Source organism: Lathyrus oleraceus, chromosome 6 (genome assembly GCF_024323335.1).
Source record: "Lathyrus oleraceus cultivar Zhongwan6 chromosome 6, CAAS_Psat_ZW6_1.0, whole genome shotgun sequence".
Taxonomy (NCBI): Eukaryota; Viridiplantae; Streptophyta; class Magnoliopsida; order Fabales; family Fabaceae; genus Lathyrus; species Lathyrus oleraceus.
The window spans coordinates 37657016-37673848 of record NC_066584.1 but is presented as its reverse complement, the minus strand read 5'-3'; positions in this window follow the sequence as shown (position 1 = coordinate 37673848).

Below are 16833 nucleotides of genomic sequence, written 5' to 3'. Positions count from 1 at the left end.
TAATCAGATACTATATATGGTCTAGCTAAAGGTGATATAGGCTCAAAAGATACAATCAAATGCCTTTACCCCTAACTTTTGCGTAGAGTTTTTTTCCCACAGGGATACTCATTTTTGCCTAAGTCGCCCTTTCGGGTTTTCAACTTAGCGGGTTTATATATTTGTTTTATCCCTAACTTTTGCATGGACATTTCTTTTTTGAGTCCATCTAGATATCCATTTTTTCCTAGATTTGTTCTTGCAGGTGCCAATCTAGCGGGCTTTGTATTCATCATTTTTCTCTAGGCATAATATTTATTGACTGTATCTGAATTCACCGACATCGGCAAGTCATCCCCATCCATTATGGTGAGAATGAGAACCCCTCCTTAGAAAGCCTTTTTTATAAAGAAGGGTCCTTCATAGTTGGGAGTCCACTTTCCTTGAGGATTCCAATGAATAAGAGAGTATCTCTTAAGCACGAGTTCACATTCCTGGTACACGAGAGGGTGAACCTTCTTATTGAAATCTATTTTGAGGCGTCTTTGGTATGACTGACCATGGCAGACGTTCGTCAAACACTTCTCTTAAATGAGATTCAACTGATCACATCTGGAGTTCTCTAGTCCTACATTCAGATAATTTGACTCAAATGTTCACTTTTCAAAAGGATTTTGAATAGTAGAACTGATGGTTAAGGAACCAATGAGTTTTTCAAAGTGGCAGTTACTCTTTTTTTATAGTCACACGAATTTATTCTTGTAGAGGATCTTTTTATTTCGATCCTTTATTTTTATTTTTCCTTATCGCTTTCCCTAATTTTTGCCTAGACTGATTTTTCTTTTAAGTTTGCAGTCCATCTGGATGCCCTAATTTCTTCCTAAGTCACTCATTTTTTAGTTTTCGACTTAGTGGGCTTTTCTTCTTTTGATGATTTGTTTTTTGAATTTCTCTTTTGTTTGGTTGGAACAAATCGTGTGACATTTGTCTGTTTGATTTGTCAAATGGTTGTGATTGCCCTATTCTCGTTTTGTGAGGAACAACCATTATAGATTTATGGTTTTCGACCTCTCGTGAGGGGTAAGATATGGTTAATCCTCGTAAGGGATACTCCTATTTTTTCCCTTCTAAAATTTGAACGCATGGTCACATTAATTGAAGACTATCCTGTCCCTAGATAAGATTGAGTGTTTTTTTGTATAGAAAAGAAACTCCCACTTCTAGGCTTAAAGGGGGTTGACTAGGGATTATCTTCCTTATACCTCTGGTGTTTGGGGATTTGAAAGAATGCCTTACATCGTCATCAAGGTTTTATTCAAAAGCATACAACCAGTAGTTTCGTGTAGTTTGATTTCATCATTCTCCTTTTGATTTTTTCTTAAATAAGAGTTTGATACTGATGAATAAAATATGAGTGAACACAAATGGATTGATTCAAAACATGCATATTCATTTCATTATTATTATCATTTGAAAACAAACAAGTTTTACAGGTGAACAATGCTTGACAAACAAGAAAGATTACAAATGAAAATTATTGAACAATATAATGATCGCCAACATGATTAACCTTCTTATCCACCCATAGGTTGGGTCCATCATGCTTCTAGAAGTCAATGTGATAGTTCTAGAGGGGGGTTCCCCTTCAAACTCTTCCAACGTATGCAACATCTTCGGGTCTATCCTTTTTTTCACTTGCACCGGTTATGGCATTGCAATTGTGCCCGCATGCGGGGGAATAGGATTGTTCAGTATGTACAGGCTGTTTGGCGTGAACTTGATAACGTTAGAGTCAATCAGCTCTTGTACTTTGTACTTAAGAGCTTTGTAGATGTCAATTGTGTGTCTGGGTGCTCTAAAGTGGAATTCGCAACTGGAATTCACATCATAGCTTGGAGGAAGAGTTGTTGGAGGGGGCTTTATATCTCCCAAATGTACCAATGAGTGAAGCTAGCCAGAAATATACCTGAGCGCATCGCATACTCGAAGATACAACAAAATTGCCACCGAACTTTATTTATCCCAAAAGAGGGAAAGGAAAATATCGATAAAACCCAAGGAAAAAGAGAAACGATTAAGGAAGTCAGTTATGCAAGGGGAAAGTATTAACACCCCTCACATCAATGGTACTCTGTGGGAACCGTTTTGATTTCTCTTACTTGGATGGGTGTTGTTATCTTCATGTTCCTGGAAAATAGAAAATGGGTTAGAAAAAGAGTGCTAGAGGAGGATTGGGACCCTCATTCCTATGTATTCTCATAATGAAATGAGAAAGTCAGAGCCTCGTAGTTCGGGGAACCAGAGAGAATGAGGGAAAAGAAAGAAAAGTGCTCGCCAAGGATTCACATCCTCGTGCCTAGGTATCCTCATAATGCAATAAGGAAGTCAGAGCTCCGTAGTTCAGAGGACTAATACCGAAAGAAAGACAGGGGGTGGTGTTTAAACCAGAAAAGGCTAGAAACTGATTGAAGCGATGTTTAAACCAAGGCAAAAATGAAGTAGAGAAATGGTGTCAAAACCAAGAAAGAGGTGTTAACCATGGAGGTGATTAACCCAAATTGTGGTGTCAAAACTAAGAACAGAAACATAAAAGTGGTGTCAAAACCAAGAAATGGGTGTTAACCATGAAAGTGATTAACCCAGATTGTGGTGTCATAACCAAGAATGAAATTCTGGTATCAGATATGAGATGTTGAAGGTAATGTCACGACATTAATATCTTAACAATATAAACAGGATAAAGGATAAAGAACAGTAATACAAGTGACACAATCAATTGTTAACCCAGTTCGGTGTAAACTCACCTACATCTGGGGGCTACCAAGCCAGGAAGGAAATCCACTAAACAGAATTAGTTCAAAGACTCTCAGTAAACAACTTCAAGTTGCAGTCTTTTCACCTAACCTCTACCCGTGTGACTTCTATCTAAGAACTCTTAGATATGAGATCCTACTCACTCCCCCTCAATCACAGCAGTGATGTAAAAACAAATATTACAATGAAAGAAGACACTCTTCAAGAACACATACTTGATCTTGCTTAAAAGCTTCAACCAAGTAGACACACACTCATGCTTCAAAGCTTAGAGTGGACAAATTACAACTCAAAAGTCAGTCCAATTCAATCATCTATGGATGAATGAATGGCTCACAATACACACAACCACACAAGACTAAAACCCTTATTCTCTCTCAATATTTCGTTCTTTATTGCTTGTGTATTAAAACCAGGTATTCCATGCCCTTTTTATAGAAGTGTTTGGCTGGGCCTGGACATCACAAAACCCTAAAACTATTTTCCATTCATATCTTCTCATGACAGCTGATTATATCTTGTTGGAAAATAAGTCAATCTGGTTTTAATTACTGATTGAATGGCGCGTTCAATCATCACAATAATCACACAAAGATTAGCAAAAAAAGCGCAATCATACAATACATAACATTCATACTGAATGTTCTATATACAGGTGTCATGACATCGGGTCTGACATCTCAGCAAAATCCTGCACATTCACATTTTAAACACCCTGTAGGAACCTGTTATCTTATGTCAAGACAACACTTGTGACAACTTGTGAACACTCTAGGTTTTACCAAAATTGTTGCCAACACATAGAACCAACAAAGAACATAAAGATAAAAGTGGTGTCAAAACCAAGAAAGGGGTGTGAACTATGAAGGTGATTAACCCAAATTGCGGTGTTTAAACCAAAGAGAAAAAGAAAGTGGTGTCAAAGCCAAGAAAAGGGTCTTAACCATGAAGGTGATTAATCAAAATTGTGGTATGTAAACCAAAGAGAAAAAGATTATGGTGTTTAAACCCAAAAAAGAAGATAAAGGTGGTGTCAAAACCAAGAAATTTATGTTAGCCATGGAGGTGATTAACCCAAATTGTGGTGTTTAAACCAAAGAGAAAAAGAAATTGGTGTCAAAACCAAGAAATAAGATAAAGGTGGTGTCAAAACCGAGAAAGGGGTGTATAACCATGAACGTGTCAACCCAAATTATGGTATTATAACCAAGAACAAAAAGATAAAAGTGGTATAAAAACCAAGAAATGGGTGTTAACCATGGAGGTGATTAACCCAACTTATGTTGTCATGACCAAGAACAGAAAGATAAAAGTGGTGTTAAAACCAAGAAAGTGGTGTGAACCATGAAGGTGATTAACCCAAATTGTGGTGTTTAAACTAAAGAGAAAAATAAAGTGGTGTCAAAACCAAGACAGTGGTGTTAACCATGGAGGTGTCAACCCAAATAGTAGTGTCATAACCAAGAACAGAAAGATAAAAGTGGTGTCAAAACCAATAAATGGGTGTGAACCATGAAGGTGATAAACCCAAATTGTGGTGTTTAAACCAAAGAGAAACAGAAAGTGGTGTCAAAACCAAGAAAATCGTGTTAACCATGAAGGTGATTAACCCAAATTATGGTTTTTAAATAATAGAGAAAAAGAAAGTGGTATCAAAACCAAAGAAAAAGGTGTTAACCATGAAGGTGATTAACCCAAATTATGGTGTTTAAAACTAAGATAAAAAAGAAAGACGTGTTTAAACCAAAATAGAGTTGAGATGAGAGCCACAAGGCTAGCTGCAGACTTGCTAGTGAATTAACTTAAATTACACTAAAGTTTATGAATAGAGATGAATACTCTGAGCAATTGGGTCATTCGTCCCGTACCCAAAATATTCAGAATGAGGATATGAATTCTCCCTCTCACCCCTTCTCTATTGCTTAAGGCTAATGACATGCAATCCTTGTCAATGTATGACAAGTTGTTGAAACAGGTTCTCAAAGATGCTCCGTGAGGATGAGGCAGATGGTTGATGCCTTGACTTGAGCATGAGGTCTTGTACTTGTTGGTTAGCTTGAGCTCCAAGGTAACTGAGACACGTCCCATCAAGTGACCAAGAGACTTATGGTCACTTGATAAAGACAGAGGGAATAAGCAAATGATCTAGTTAATCAAATGGAATTTGATCAAGCAAATAAAAGGGAATAAAATGGATAAAACACAATATATGATCATACAAAGACTAGCCTAGGGTCTCATTTTTAGGTAGCCCAAGATAAAGACATGTGAGTTCAAAAGTGTACTAAGCATAGGTCTCACTGTTAGGTAGCCCAAGAGTAAGTCGTATGTGTGATAACCTAAACAGATGAATACGATAAGCATAGGAAATGAACAATAAATAAGATCACAAGTTCAAAAGTTCATTAGGTGAACAAGGTTCCAGTGATCAAGAGGTCAATGAGTCCAAGGTCAACAAAAGGTCTAAGTCTTAAGCCCTAAGTCCAAATCCAAAAGTCCAAACTCTTTAACATCACTCCAAGTAAAGCATGGGTTTTAAGGATAAAATCTATCAATTTTATCATGTTTTAATTCATTGAGATTGTCAAGAAAAAAAACACAAGATAAGAAGCATAAGATGAATAAGACATGATGAATAATGTATAAAGTGAGATGATGAATGAGACATAAAAGTAAATTACAATAATAAAAGTTGCAAGAATGTAAAGTTTTAAAGATTCGAAGTTAGATGTTAGGTGTTAGATGTTAGAAGGAAAATTCAAGTCATCACATTGGGATGATCTATCAATAAGTCAAAGGACTCAAACATATGCAACACTAAGGTATGATCTATCACTAACTCAAAGTGTCCAAAATATGATCAAATGACCATCTATCAATATATTGAATTAGGGAAGATTGAATCAACCAAAGGACCATCTATCAATGATTTGAAATGTTGAAGATCTCATCAACCAAGAAATCACTCAATCAAATTCAAAAGAAAGACAAAATTAATTAAAACTGAAAATAAAAAGGTTTTAAAATGATTTAAAATGGGAAATTAAAGAGAAAATTCCAAACCATAAGCAAAACAATGAATAAATGGCCAAGAAAATTGTACAAAGTCCCAAATATTATATATGAACATATCTCAAAAGTTGGATGCAAAAATATTTTAAAATGATTAAAAATAAATTTCAAAAGGAAATTAAAAAAAAAGAAATTAAAATAAACAAAAATGAAAAAATGATTTGAAAAAATGTGAGAAAAATATATGTGATGCAAAATATTTTTAGAGACCTTGTGTAAAAAATTTGGATCAGATTGAATTCAATATGAGGGAGAAATTAAATGAAAAAGAAATGAAATAAAAGAAAATAGAATTAGGGCGCCAACGGTCAAGAAATTCAAAAAAGTGTGTGGAAGCTTCTGATTGGCTGGTGTAGCGGTATATTTCTTTGAGATTAAGCTATTGATTAACTTAACTCGCAAAGCAAGAGTCGTCAGTGCACTTTTATTGTTTCCAAATGGAAAAAGGTAAAAAGTACGAACAAAACTCAAAGAAGTTTTAAAGCAAAACTAATAAAAGAGAACAAGGGTCCAAGGTTTAGTTATGCAAGGGAAGGTACTAGCACCCTAAACATTCAGGGTACTCCATGGGAACCTCTTTAAAAGTATGTACATTTTTTGTTTGAAAAGGATATTGTTTGTTAAAAATATTTGGATATGGGAAAAGAAGCATTTTATTATGATTTTGGTGTCTGCCAAGACTTTTAAAGTCTCATGCCTACGTACCAATAAAGTGCAATGAAGGATCAAAACCTCATAGTTTGTGGTAAAAATAACCAAATGAAGTTTTCTTTGGTTCATTTTTTATGGAAAAGACATTTTGTAATTTTAAGGAGAATATCCAACTAGTCACCCACAAGTATGAGAATTTTGCATCATCATGAGAAGGGCTCCAACTTGGATAGGGATCAACAAGTATGCCACTAGCTCCCACAGATGAAAAAGAATTATCATCAATACTATGGAGATAGGAGAATTATAACTCAACTATGGAAATGACTCATTGTAAGACCCCAATTTTGTCCCTAAGATCCCTCATGGCATCATATCATATCATTGCATTGCCTCAAGGATCCTTGTGCACTTTGCCTCCTTCCCTGTGGGTGGGTTGTCTTTTGAGAGTGGTTTTTGATCACCAAGCATGTTTTGCATTTGTATATCATTGCTTTTCATTTGTTCACTAACCAAAAGTACAAAAATATGTCATCTAACCTTGATACTTGCAGATGAAGCAATTACAGGTCAAGACAGTCAATGCATTTCAATGAGCAATAGATGGTGGCCATTCTGAAGAATTTGGGCACCACAATCATTCAAAAGAGTTCATGTGATCTATGGTGTTATTTTGAATCAAAATCCCAAGTGGTAGAGGCTTGAATCTCATCAAGGCATTCTTCAGTCAACTGAAACCCTAGCCAGTCAACACAAGTCAACTGTGCATTCAATCATGGATTTGGAGATGGGAAGTGATGGGAAATACTTCATTCATGTTCAAACAAGTCTCATTTGACATTTCAAACATCAAAATTGAAGAAAATAAAGTCAGATGAAAACTTTCCAAAAATAGTAAGTGACCTATAATTTGGAATTGCCAAAAATGGAAAGGTTTTATCCTCAAGTTTACATCACCAAGAAATCTTCAAATGAAATTTTGTCCAACATGAAAGTTGAAGATCTTGCTCTCACCTTTCCAAAAAGTCCAAGATCATCCATTTCTCATGTGTGGTTAAAGAATTATGATCAAAACATGGCCAAGTGTGGATTGAACTTCAAAAGTGCATAACTTCTCAACCAAATGGCCAAATGGAGTGGTTCTTTTTGCTAAATTCCTCTCTTGAACTCTACCATCCAAAGCTTGCATTACATTGCATCATTTCTCATTTAATGATCATTTGCAAAAATCTTGATTTTTGGAGGGAATTTCTAAAATTCAAAATTGGTAATTCATTTGAATATTTTACAATTGCCAATAGCTCCAAAATGACATTTTAAGTGAATTTGAACTAAATTCGTGCACTGTTCATGCACCATGCACATGCATAAGGGTGAAATGCAATTTTGGCCAAAACACCTCATTTTGCTAATTCACTTAACCAATTAATTAATCATGTTTAGAGGGTGATTAGTAGAGCGTATTTAAACCAAAACCTAACAGAATTCTCTAACCACAATTCATAAATCTCAGATCTGAAAATTTTCTCTCAATTTTCTCTCAAACTTTTCATCAAATTCTTCATAAACATTGCCTCGTTCTTAATTTGTTCATCATCAACAAGCATCATTGAAGGTTTTGGAAGCAAGATCTAGAAGAATTGAGCTGATTCGAGGACTGTTGAACTTTGCATCCATTAATGGCAGTTGAATTTTCTGGACAAAGCAAGCACGATTGAGCTATTCTTTCTCATCCATTCACCTATCTCATCATTGGAGAACATCCGTTTCAGCTTTCCAGGACCTGAATTGCACGATTTCACTTCTGTAGCTTCATTAAGGTCAGAATTCGATGCTCATAATTCATAAAATTGATGTATGCATGTTGTAGATCCTTTAATGCTGATCATGCTGAGCTTTAGATCTTTGAATTTCATGCAGTAATGAGTTAGTTATGATGATTATAAGTTTGATAGGTGAAACTTTTCTTGCTCGATTCTTTGAACATGTGCTGAATTAGGTTAAATTAGTTATGGATATGTGATGTATGTTGGAAGACGAGTCCATTGGTATGCTCATTGTGAATTTCTGTGGATGTTTGTTCTTGAGGATGATGAACACGATGAACATGGATGAACTTGTTAGGGTTTCTTTTCCAGATGCTTGTTTGATCTTGTTAGCGCCAATATGCATGTGTTTTTATGTTACTGCGCATGTATTGGTACATTTGGCTTTCACGTGGCACAATGATTGGTTGATATTGATTTGCGCTGCCACATATGCATAAGTGAAACGGTGCGTTTCACATAAGAACGCGCCACATTCAAATACATACTCCCTTCGATTCCGGGCAAAGGCATTTCCATTTAGACCTTTAGCATTTTATTTCATTTCTTCATGTATCCATGTGCTATGCTCTTTCATGCTTTTTATATTTTCTCTTCACTTCCAAAAATCATAACTCCATAAATAATGATCCAAAGGACATGGGATTTTTTGCACTTTGTTCCTCATGATGTCTACTAATTTATGAGTATTTTTCCAGAATTTGTGCTCGGTTGGAATTTAAATTTGCCTAGGTTTTGTGTATGCATATGCTATCTTGTACCTTGCTTGCCATTTTCTTTGTGAAATAATGATGGTTGATCCAATGAATGTGAAATTTGACATGCTTAAATTAGACATCTTGCTGGTAATTTTGGTATTGAGTTTGCATTTTTAGAATTTTTGGTTGTTGAGATATGATCTGTTTAATGTAGGTGTGACAATGTGTGTCACACCATTGCTTGCTCAAGTTGTTGATTTTCTTTCCCATGCCAAATAAATGCCAAATAATGTGATTTTTTGCATAATGCTTCTTCTGAATGTTGGGATTGATCATGAATTTTTGTGGAATTTTTGGATCCATTTCTGATTTGTTTGAGATTTTTCTTGCTGGTTGGTCATGTTTGGATTTTTGATGAGTGTTGAACTTCTATGATTTGGGAAATGCTTATGCTTTATCATATGAACTTGAAATTTTGCAAATTGTTTCTAGACACTTTGAAGTTTATTGTGGCTTTGGTTTGAGTCATTTATCATTTGTCATCTCTGTTTTAGGATTGCCTTAAGTTGATGTATCAATTTGTGCCTCCATTGAGCTTGTTTATGCTTGCCTTGCCTTATGGAATTTCTTTACCATGCTTAAAATTGTCCAAATGCCTTGATTTTTGGTATGTTGCTCATGTTGTGTGTTCTGTTTAGCCATGATTTTTCTTGAGATTTATTGAACCATTTTTGAATTGATGTGAATTTGTTCATTCTGTTGCTCCAATGTGCTTCCAACTTGCATACCTTGACATGATTGGTTTATGAAATAAATTTGGTTGATGCTATTGACATGATACCTTTTGGATTATGTTCTTAATTGGTTGAGTTTGATTCATGTCAATTTTCATGTTCTGTTTTGGATTATTTCTCCTTCTTTGACCCTAGGCCTTGACCTAGTGGTTTGCTTCTCATGTTTGAGCTTGTTTTCAGGTCAAGAAGTACATGGCCATAAGGAGATTAATTCATATTGCTTGAGTTGGTTTATTTGATTGATATTGACTAACCTTGACTTGTTTTGTAGGATGCTCCTAGCTCATTTAAATTGAGCTTGTGTCTTGCACATTGTAGCCTTGTTTGTTTGATTGTGTATTGTCTGTTGACTGTTGGATTATCTGTTTGACTTTTTGAGTTGTATACTGATTGAGTTGGATTGTTTTCAGGTACATTAGTTGCTTAAGTTCATTTTGAACTTGCTTTTGCTTGGTTGCTTAACCAATTAGGTATAATTTCTCTTCTTCATGTAGTCTGGAAGACCTGGCTTGTTATGTGGTCAGGCACCTGTCTGAAGTCCTCCTTAAGAGGCAATGCTTGTGTTTGTTTACTTTTTGTGCCAAGAAGGAAAAGTCCTCATATGAGGCAATTGGTAGATAAAAGAGATGTGTAGTCCATCTCCTACTATTCAGTGTGTCATCCCTTTGCTCACATTACATGTTGATGCATTGTGGATCTTAACCCAAGATCTATAGAGTCATTTTCTTGTGGAGAGAGTTCCAACTTTCTGAACTCCCACACCTTCTACCATTTGAAGCTCTCCCTGACCAGGGATAAGAGCTATGAGGCACACCCCTTATCTCCTTTTCATCTGCTTCACCTTAACTCTTAATGTTAAGGTTAAGAGCACCACTTACCATTCCAGTTGACTTTAAAAGTCTAACCCTTGCTTGAGCCTAATTGCTTGTATATAGTGTGTGCCAACTGAATCATTGATTGCTTATTGGTTCATCTGTACATGTTTGCTTGTTTGCCTTTGTGCATTTATCATCATTAATTGTTCATTATTGCATGATCATCATTTCATATCTCTGTAACTTCTTTGTTTGTCCATTGAGGAATCAACTGTAAGTCCATTCATTGGCCATTGTTCCTATGATTTGGAAGGAATTGAGTGTAAGACCATTTCATTGGCCACTTATGTCCTCTTTGCTTAGTGCTTTTGTTTGTTTGTTGTATGTGAGGATTCAATTGTAAGTCCATGTTGTTGGCATTTGTTTTCCCATGATCATCTGTTGGAGATTAGAGTAAGCCCAGATAGATTGGCATCTGACATCCATGTTTTGTTTTGTTTTGTTTTGGGAGATTGGGATAAGTCCATAGATTGGCATCTGACATCCATGTTTTGTTTTGCTTTAGGAGATTGGTATAAGTCCATTTATTGGCATCTGATATCCTTGTTTGTTTTAGGAGATTGGTGTAAATCCATTGATTGGTATCCGGTATCCACCTTTGTTTGTGAGATTGGTGTAAGTCCAGCAATTGGCATCCGGTATCATTTGTTTTGCTTATTTGTTATTGCTCATTGCTTATTCCTAAGGACACACTTGAATCATTTTCCATATGATCTCAAGAGGTGAACATCTGAGAAGTTTTACACTCCCCCACCTCCCATCTTTTGTTTCTTCAAACCTCTTTGCACTTGTTGACTTTTCAAAACTTGAAAATATTATTGTGCAAACTTTTCACCTGTTTTCAAATTAGAAACCTGGGCCTTAAACCCTTGATTTTTAAACTCATTTTCTTAACACTTCTTTCTGAATTGAATCTTAATCATACCTTGACCATATTTTGTGAATACTCATAATCAATTAACTTCACCCATTCAATTGTTTTGATGGCTTTGTCCATTCTTGTTAAGTTTTTCACACATTAGCCATAGGTTTCAATTATCATAGTGGTTGATGTAAATCTTACCTTATCCTTAGTTGAGTTGATTGTAAGTCTTCCATACTTATTATAGGGTTAACCCCTCACTAGTATGTTGAAGCCGTCCTCGCATGGTGGATTGTTGATTCAGGTTGAGTTTTCTCCCATTGGTAATGAAAAACCTTAGGGCTTGTGTTTTAAAATCAATTCACTCATATTTTGGAAATCTTTTAGCCGAACTACGGCGTTTTGATCCTTACCTTTCATGGAAGGTACGTAGGCAACGGGTTCATCCGTTCAAACACAAAAACAATAAAAATTGTATATTCTTTTCTCATCTTCCCAATCATGTTTGTACAATAATATTTTCATAACAAATGACATTTCATTCAACAAGTGTGAAAAGGGCTTCCTAGGAGTACCTAGGACGTTTTGGGTGCCTAACACCTTCCCATTGCGTAATTTACCCCTTACCCAGATTCTCTGATCTTTTCATTAGTTTTCTATGTGTAAAACTTCTTAGGCTTTTGTTCGCTTTTTAGCCATTCCTTAGGATAAATAAAAGTGCGGTGGCGACTCGATTCTTTGTATGCTTTGCTTTTGGTTTAATCAATAGACCATATGGCGACGAATACACTGCTACAGAAAAGTGGCGACTCTGCTGGGGATAACATTAGACCTTCCTCAGTGGGTATTGCCTACTTTTCACCCTAGTTGTATGATATTGTTTATCTGTTATTTGACATATTTTTGTACAATTTGGGATAACTGTATTGATTGTAATGTTTGAATTGCTTGATATACAATTGTTGTTTGCTTTGGTGATCTCTGTGAGATGAGTTCTATACCCGAACTCGAGTGCACCTTAGGATAGGAGAATGGCATAGTCTTGTTGACTGGTGTGGAGTATTCCTTAGCCAGTTGACTTGCGAGTCCATTCACTTGGTGGAGGTCATGTTGGATTAATAATGTCACACAAGTTATTTGTGGTTAGGCATTATTCTTTCAATCATGTGCCTTAGAAGCCAAGGACCTTAGTTTACCAAGCCCATCTTGGCCTATTTTTAGGACGTAGTGCGGAGGTCGTTCAGATGTCAGATCTGATGCGATTGTTACGCGATACTACACTCATAAGAGTCTCTCTTGAGAATATTTTTGGAATACGAGTATTCGTTCCTCCGATAATATTCGAAAGATGGGATGATGACTATGGGAACCTCTGGTAGAACATGTCTGGCAGGTTTAAACCCTAGTACACTCCCTTTGGGTGGTTCTTAACCGAGACTCCATGCTCGTGACTCTCAGCAAACCCGTGATTCATGGTTGAGTCGTTCAGACAACCTTAATATCAATGGAACCTGGGTGTTGATAAGGTGTAAATCCTAAATCCACCAAAACGGATGATTGATATTAAGGATGATCGAGCCGGTTCATGTACCGTTAATATCAATGGAACTTGGGTGTTGATAAGGTGAAAACCATAATCCACCAAAATGGATGATGGATATTAGGGATACAATGAGCTTTCCCATGACCTTTGTCTGGTGTGATTTGCTTGATCCTTGAGTGTGATTGTTGCATTCATGCATTCATGCATTCATCTGCATTCATGTCATCAGAAAAATCAGAAAATTTTCAAGGAACTTAAAGGGTTTATTTGCAAAATTTTCAGACATGGAAAGACCAAAAAGGCATACAAAGAAGTACAGCTTTAGACAGCCCGATGTGAAAGAGTTAAGGAATCTGACATCTTATGTATTAGATCCCTTGGGTTTCAAAGCTCGTTATGGGAAGCTTCTGCCTCTGCCGACTACTCAGGTTGATGAGGGACTGATGAGTACTCTGGCGCAGTTTTATGATCCTCTGTATCACTGCTTCTCTTTTCCGGACTTCCAATTGTTGCCTACCTTGGAGGAGTATGCTCATCTTATTGGGATCCCGATTCTGGATCAGGTGTCGTTCAGTGGCTTAGAGAGTATTCCGACTGCTCGAGAGACTGCAGACTTGTTGCACATAGATGAATCTTTGATTAAAGCTAATATGACTACCAAAGGTGGAATTCAGGGTCTTCCTTCCGAGTTCCTCATTGCTCAAGCTACCGTTTATGGGAAGGCCATGAGTGAGGATGCCTTTGAGGCTTTATTTGTGCTGCTCATCTATGGATTGGTATTATTCCCTAACATCGACAAATTTGTGGATGTGAACGCCATTAGGATCTTCTCAGTTCTTAATCTCGTTCCGACTCTGTTGGGTGATGCCTATGTCTCTTTGCATCTGAGGAACGCAAAGGGTGGAGGAGTTATTGTGTGCTGTTTGCCTATGCTATATAAGTGGTTTATTTCTCACTTGCCGCAGACGGTCGCTTTCAAGGAGAACAAGGGATGTCTACGGTGGTCTCAAAGACTTATGTCTCTCACTAATGATGATATCTCTTGGTATGATCGTGTGTATGATACTATGCAGATCATTGATTATTGTGGTGAATTCCCTAATGTGCCTCTTCTTGGTACATGTGGTGGGATCAGCTACAATCCCATTATAGCACGTCGTAAGCTTGGGTTCCCCCTAAAGGATAAACCTCATAACATTTTGTTAGAAGGTGTATTCTTTCAGGAGGGTAAAGATCCCCAAGGCCTGAAAGCCAGATTTGTCCGCGCTTGGCGCAATATTCATAAGAAGGGTAGGAATGAATTGGGTCCGAAGAATTGCATTGCTTTGGAGCCATATACCTCTTGGGTCAGACAGAGAGCTGCTGTATACCTTATGCCGTATGATCATCCAAGACCTACACCATTGGATGTGGCTGGGCCTTCAACCCTCCCCAACCAAGATGTAGAGGAGTTGAGAGAAGAAGACCTTTCACGTGCCTGGATCCGTGAAAGAGAGTAGTTGCTTCATCAGCTTAAGGAGAAGGACGCTCTGATCGAGTTTCTCGAGCATCAGGTGATCGACGATCCGAATGATACTTGGACTTCTCTGCTTCCTCAGTCTTCCAAGTTCTGGAAGAGGAAGTATGATCAGCTTGCTAAGGAGAAAGCGGATATGGAAGCAGCCTAGGAGAGAGAGATCAAGAAGCTTTGTGCATCTCGTCTTCCAGCACCCCGAGCTTCTAGGGATCCATAGGATGTTTATTTTCCTTTTCCCTTTGTAATAATAAAAAATGTTGTACTTCTTTGTTTCAAATATATTTGATGAGATATTTTTCCATATGCTATTAAATGCTTTAAATATTCAAAATTTGCAAATATATCCCCTAAAAGTTCCTTGAAAATAAAAACAAAGCATATGCACGAGCACTACATGCATCATTTTGCATAAGCAGGTATCTTGTTCCTGGTCTTCTTGTCTGTGGCCTAACTTTGTGCTCTTCATTTATTTTGAAGACAAGCTGACTCACCGGTACTATACAAGAGCCAATTCTGTTAGAGTGATGGATCAATTGGAACAAGAGAACAGGGAATTGAAGGAAGAAGTCGCTCGTCTGAGTGCCCTGATGGAGCAGTTTCTGTCTGCTCAGAATCAACCTTCTCCACCTCCTGCAACTCCTCCCCAGAGGACGGTGATATCTGAAGTCGTTGCTCCGACTGTGCCAGCTGCTAGTGCTCATTTCATGCCTAACGCCATGCCAGCTGGGTTTCCGTGGGGTATGCCTCCAGGTTTCATGCCTGATATTCCAGCTCCGACTTTTGCTTCTATGCCGGCATCTAGCCCGGTCCTTGTTGCTGCTCCTCCTGCCGTGCATACCATGCCTAGGGTAGACGACACCATCTATCATTCTGAGCCGTCTGAGGGCCCAGATGTTAATGAGAAGATGGACGCAATGAACGATCAATTCCTCGAGCTGCGAAAGGAATTGAAGACTCTCCGAGGGAAAGATCTATTTGGCAAGTCCGCTGCTGAGCTTTGCCTTGTTCCCGGTGTTAAGATTCCAATCAAGTTCAAAGTTCCTGACTTTGAAAAGTATAAAGGGAACACCTGCCCTCTTGCTCACCTGGTCATGTACGCCAGGAAAATGTCTACGCAAACAGATAATGATCATCTCTTGATCCATTATTTTCAGGATAGTTTGTCTGGTGCGGCTCTTCGCTGGTATATGAGCCTTGATAGTGCAAACATCCGGTCCTTCAATGATCTTGGCGAAGCCTTCGTCAAGCAATATAAGTATAACGTTGATATGGCGCCTGACCGTGATCAACTCAGGGCCATGTCTCAGAAGGATAAAGAGACATTTAAGGAGTACGCCCAGAGGTGGCGAGAGCTGGCAGCTCAGATCACTCCTCCACTGGAAGAGAAAGAAATGACTAAGATCTTTTTGAAGACTCTTAGCTCATTCTATTATGAGCGGATGGTTGCAAGCGCTCCCTCTGATTTCACCGAGATGGTGAACATGGGGATGCGACTGGAGGAGGGTGTCCGTGAAGGACGTTTGAGTAAAGATGAGAGCTCTTCTAAACGGTATGGGGCGTTTAAGAAGAAAGATGGGGAGGCACATGCTGTGCAATCCCATGCTAAGCCAAGAAGACCCTCTGTGCAGAGGAAGCCAGTACGTCGTACAAATAATCAGCACCAGGTGGCTCATATAGCACCTGTCTTTAGAGATAATTCTCAGTATCAGCAGCCCAATCAGCATCAGCATCAGCAACAACCTCAGTATCAGCAGCAACATCGTCCACAGCAACAGGCTTACTAGCCTCGTGGCAGCACTAGTAACCAGGCCAATCTGAATTATGATAGGAAGAAGATCAGCTTCGATCCGATTCCTATGTCATATGCTGAATTGTATCCTTCCTTGTTGGAAAGGAAGCTGGTTACTCCCAGGGATCCTCCAGCTGTGCCTGCGAATCCGCAATGGTGGTATAAGCCAGATCAACACTGTGTGTATCATTCCGGTGCTCCGGGACATAACATCGAGAACTGCTTTCCGTTGAAGACTAAGGTTCAAGACCTTATGCGGTGTGGTATTCTGAGCTTCGAGGACTCAGGCCCGAATGTTACAAAGAACCCATTGCCCGAGCATGGGAAATCAGTGAACATGGTCCAAGGGTGCCCTGGGAAGTATAAAGTCAAATATGTGAGTCATATTCGACAGTCATTGGTCGAGTTGCATCG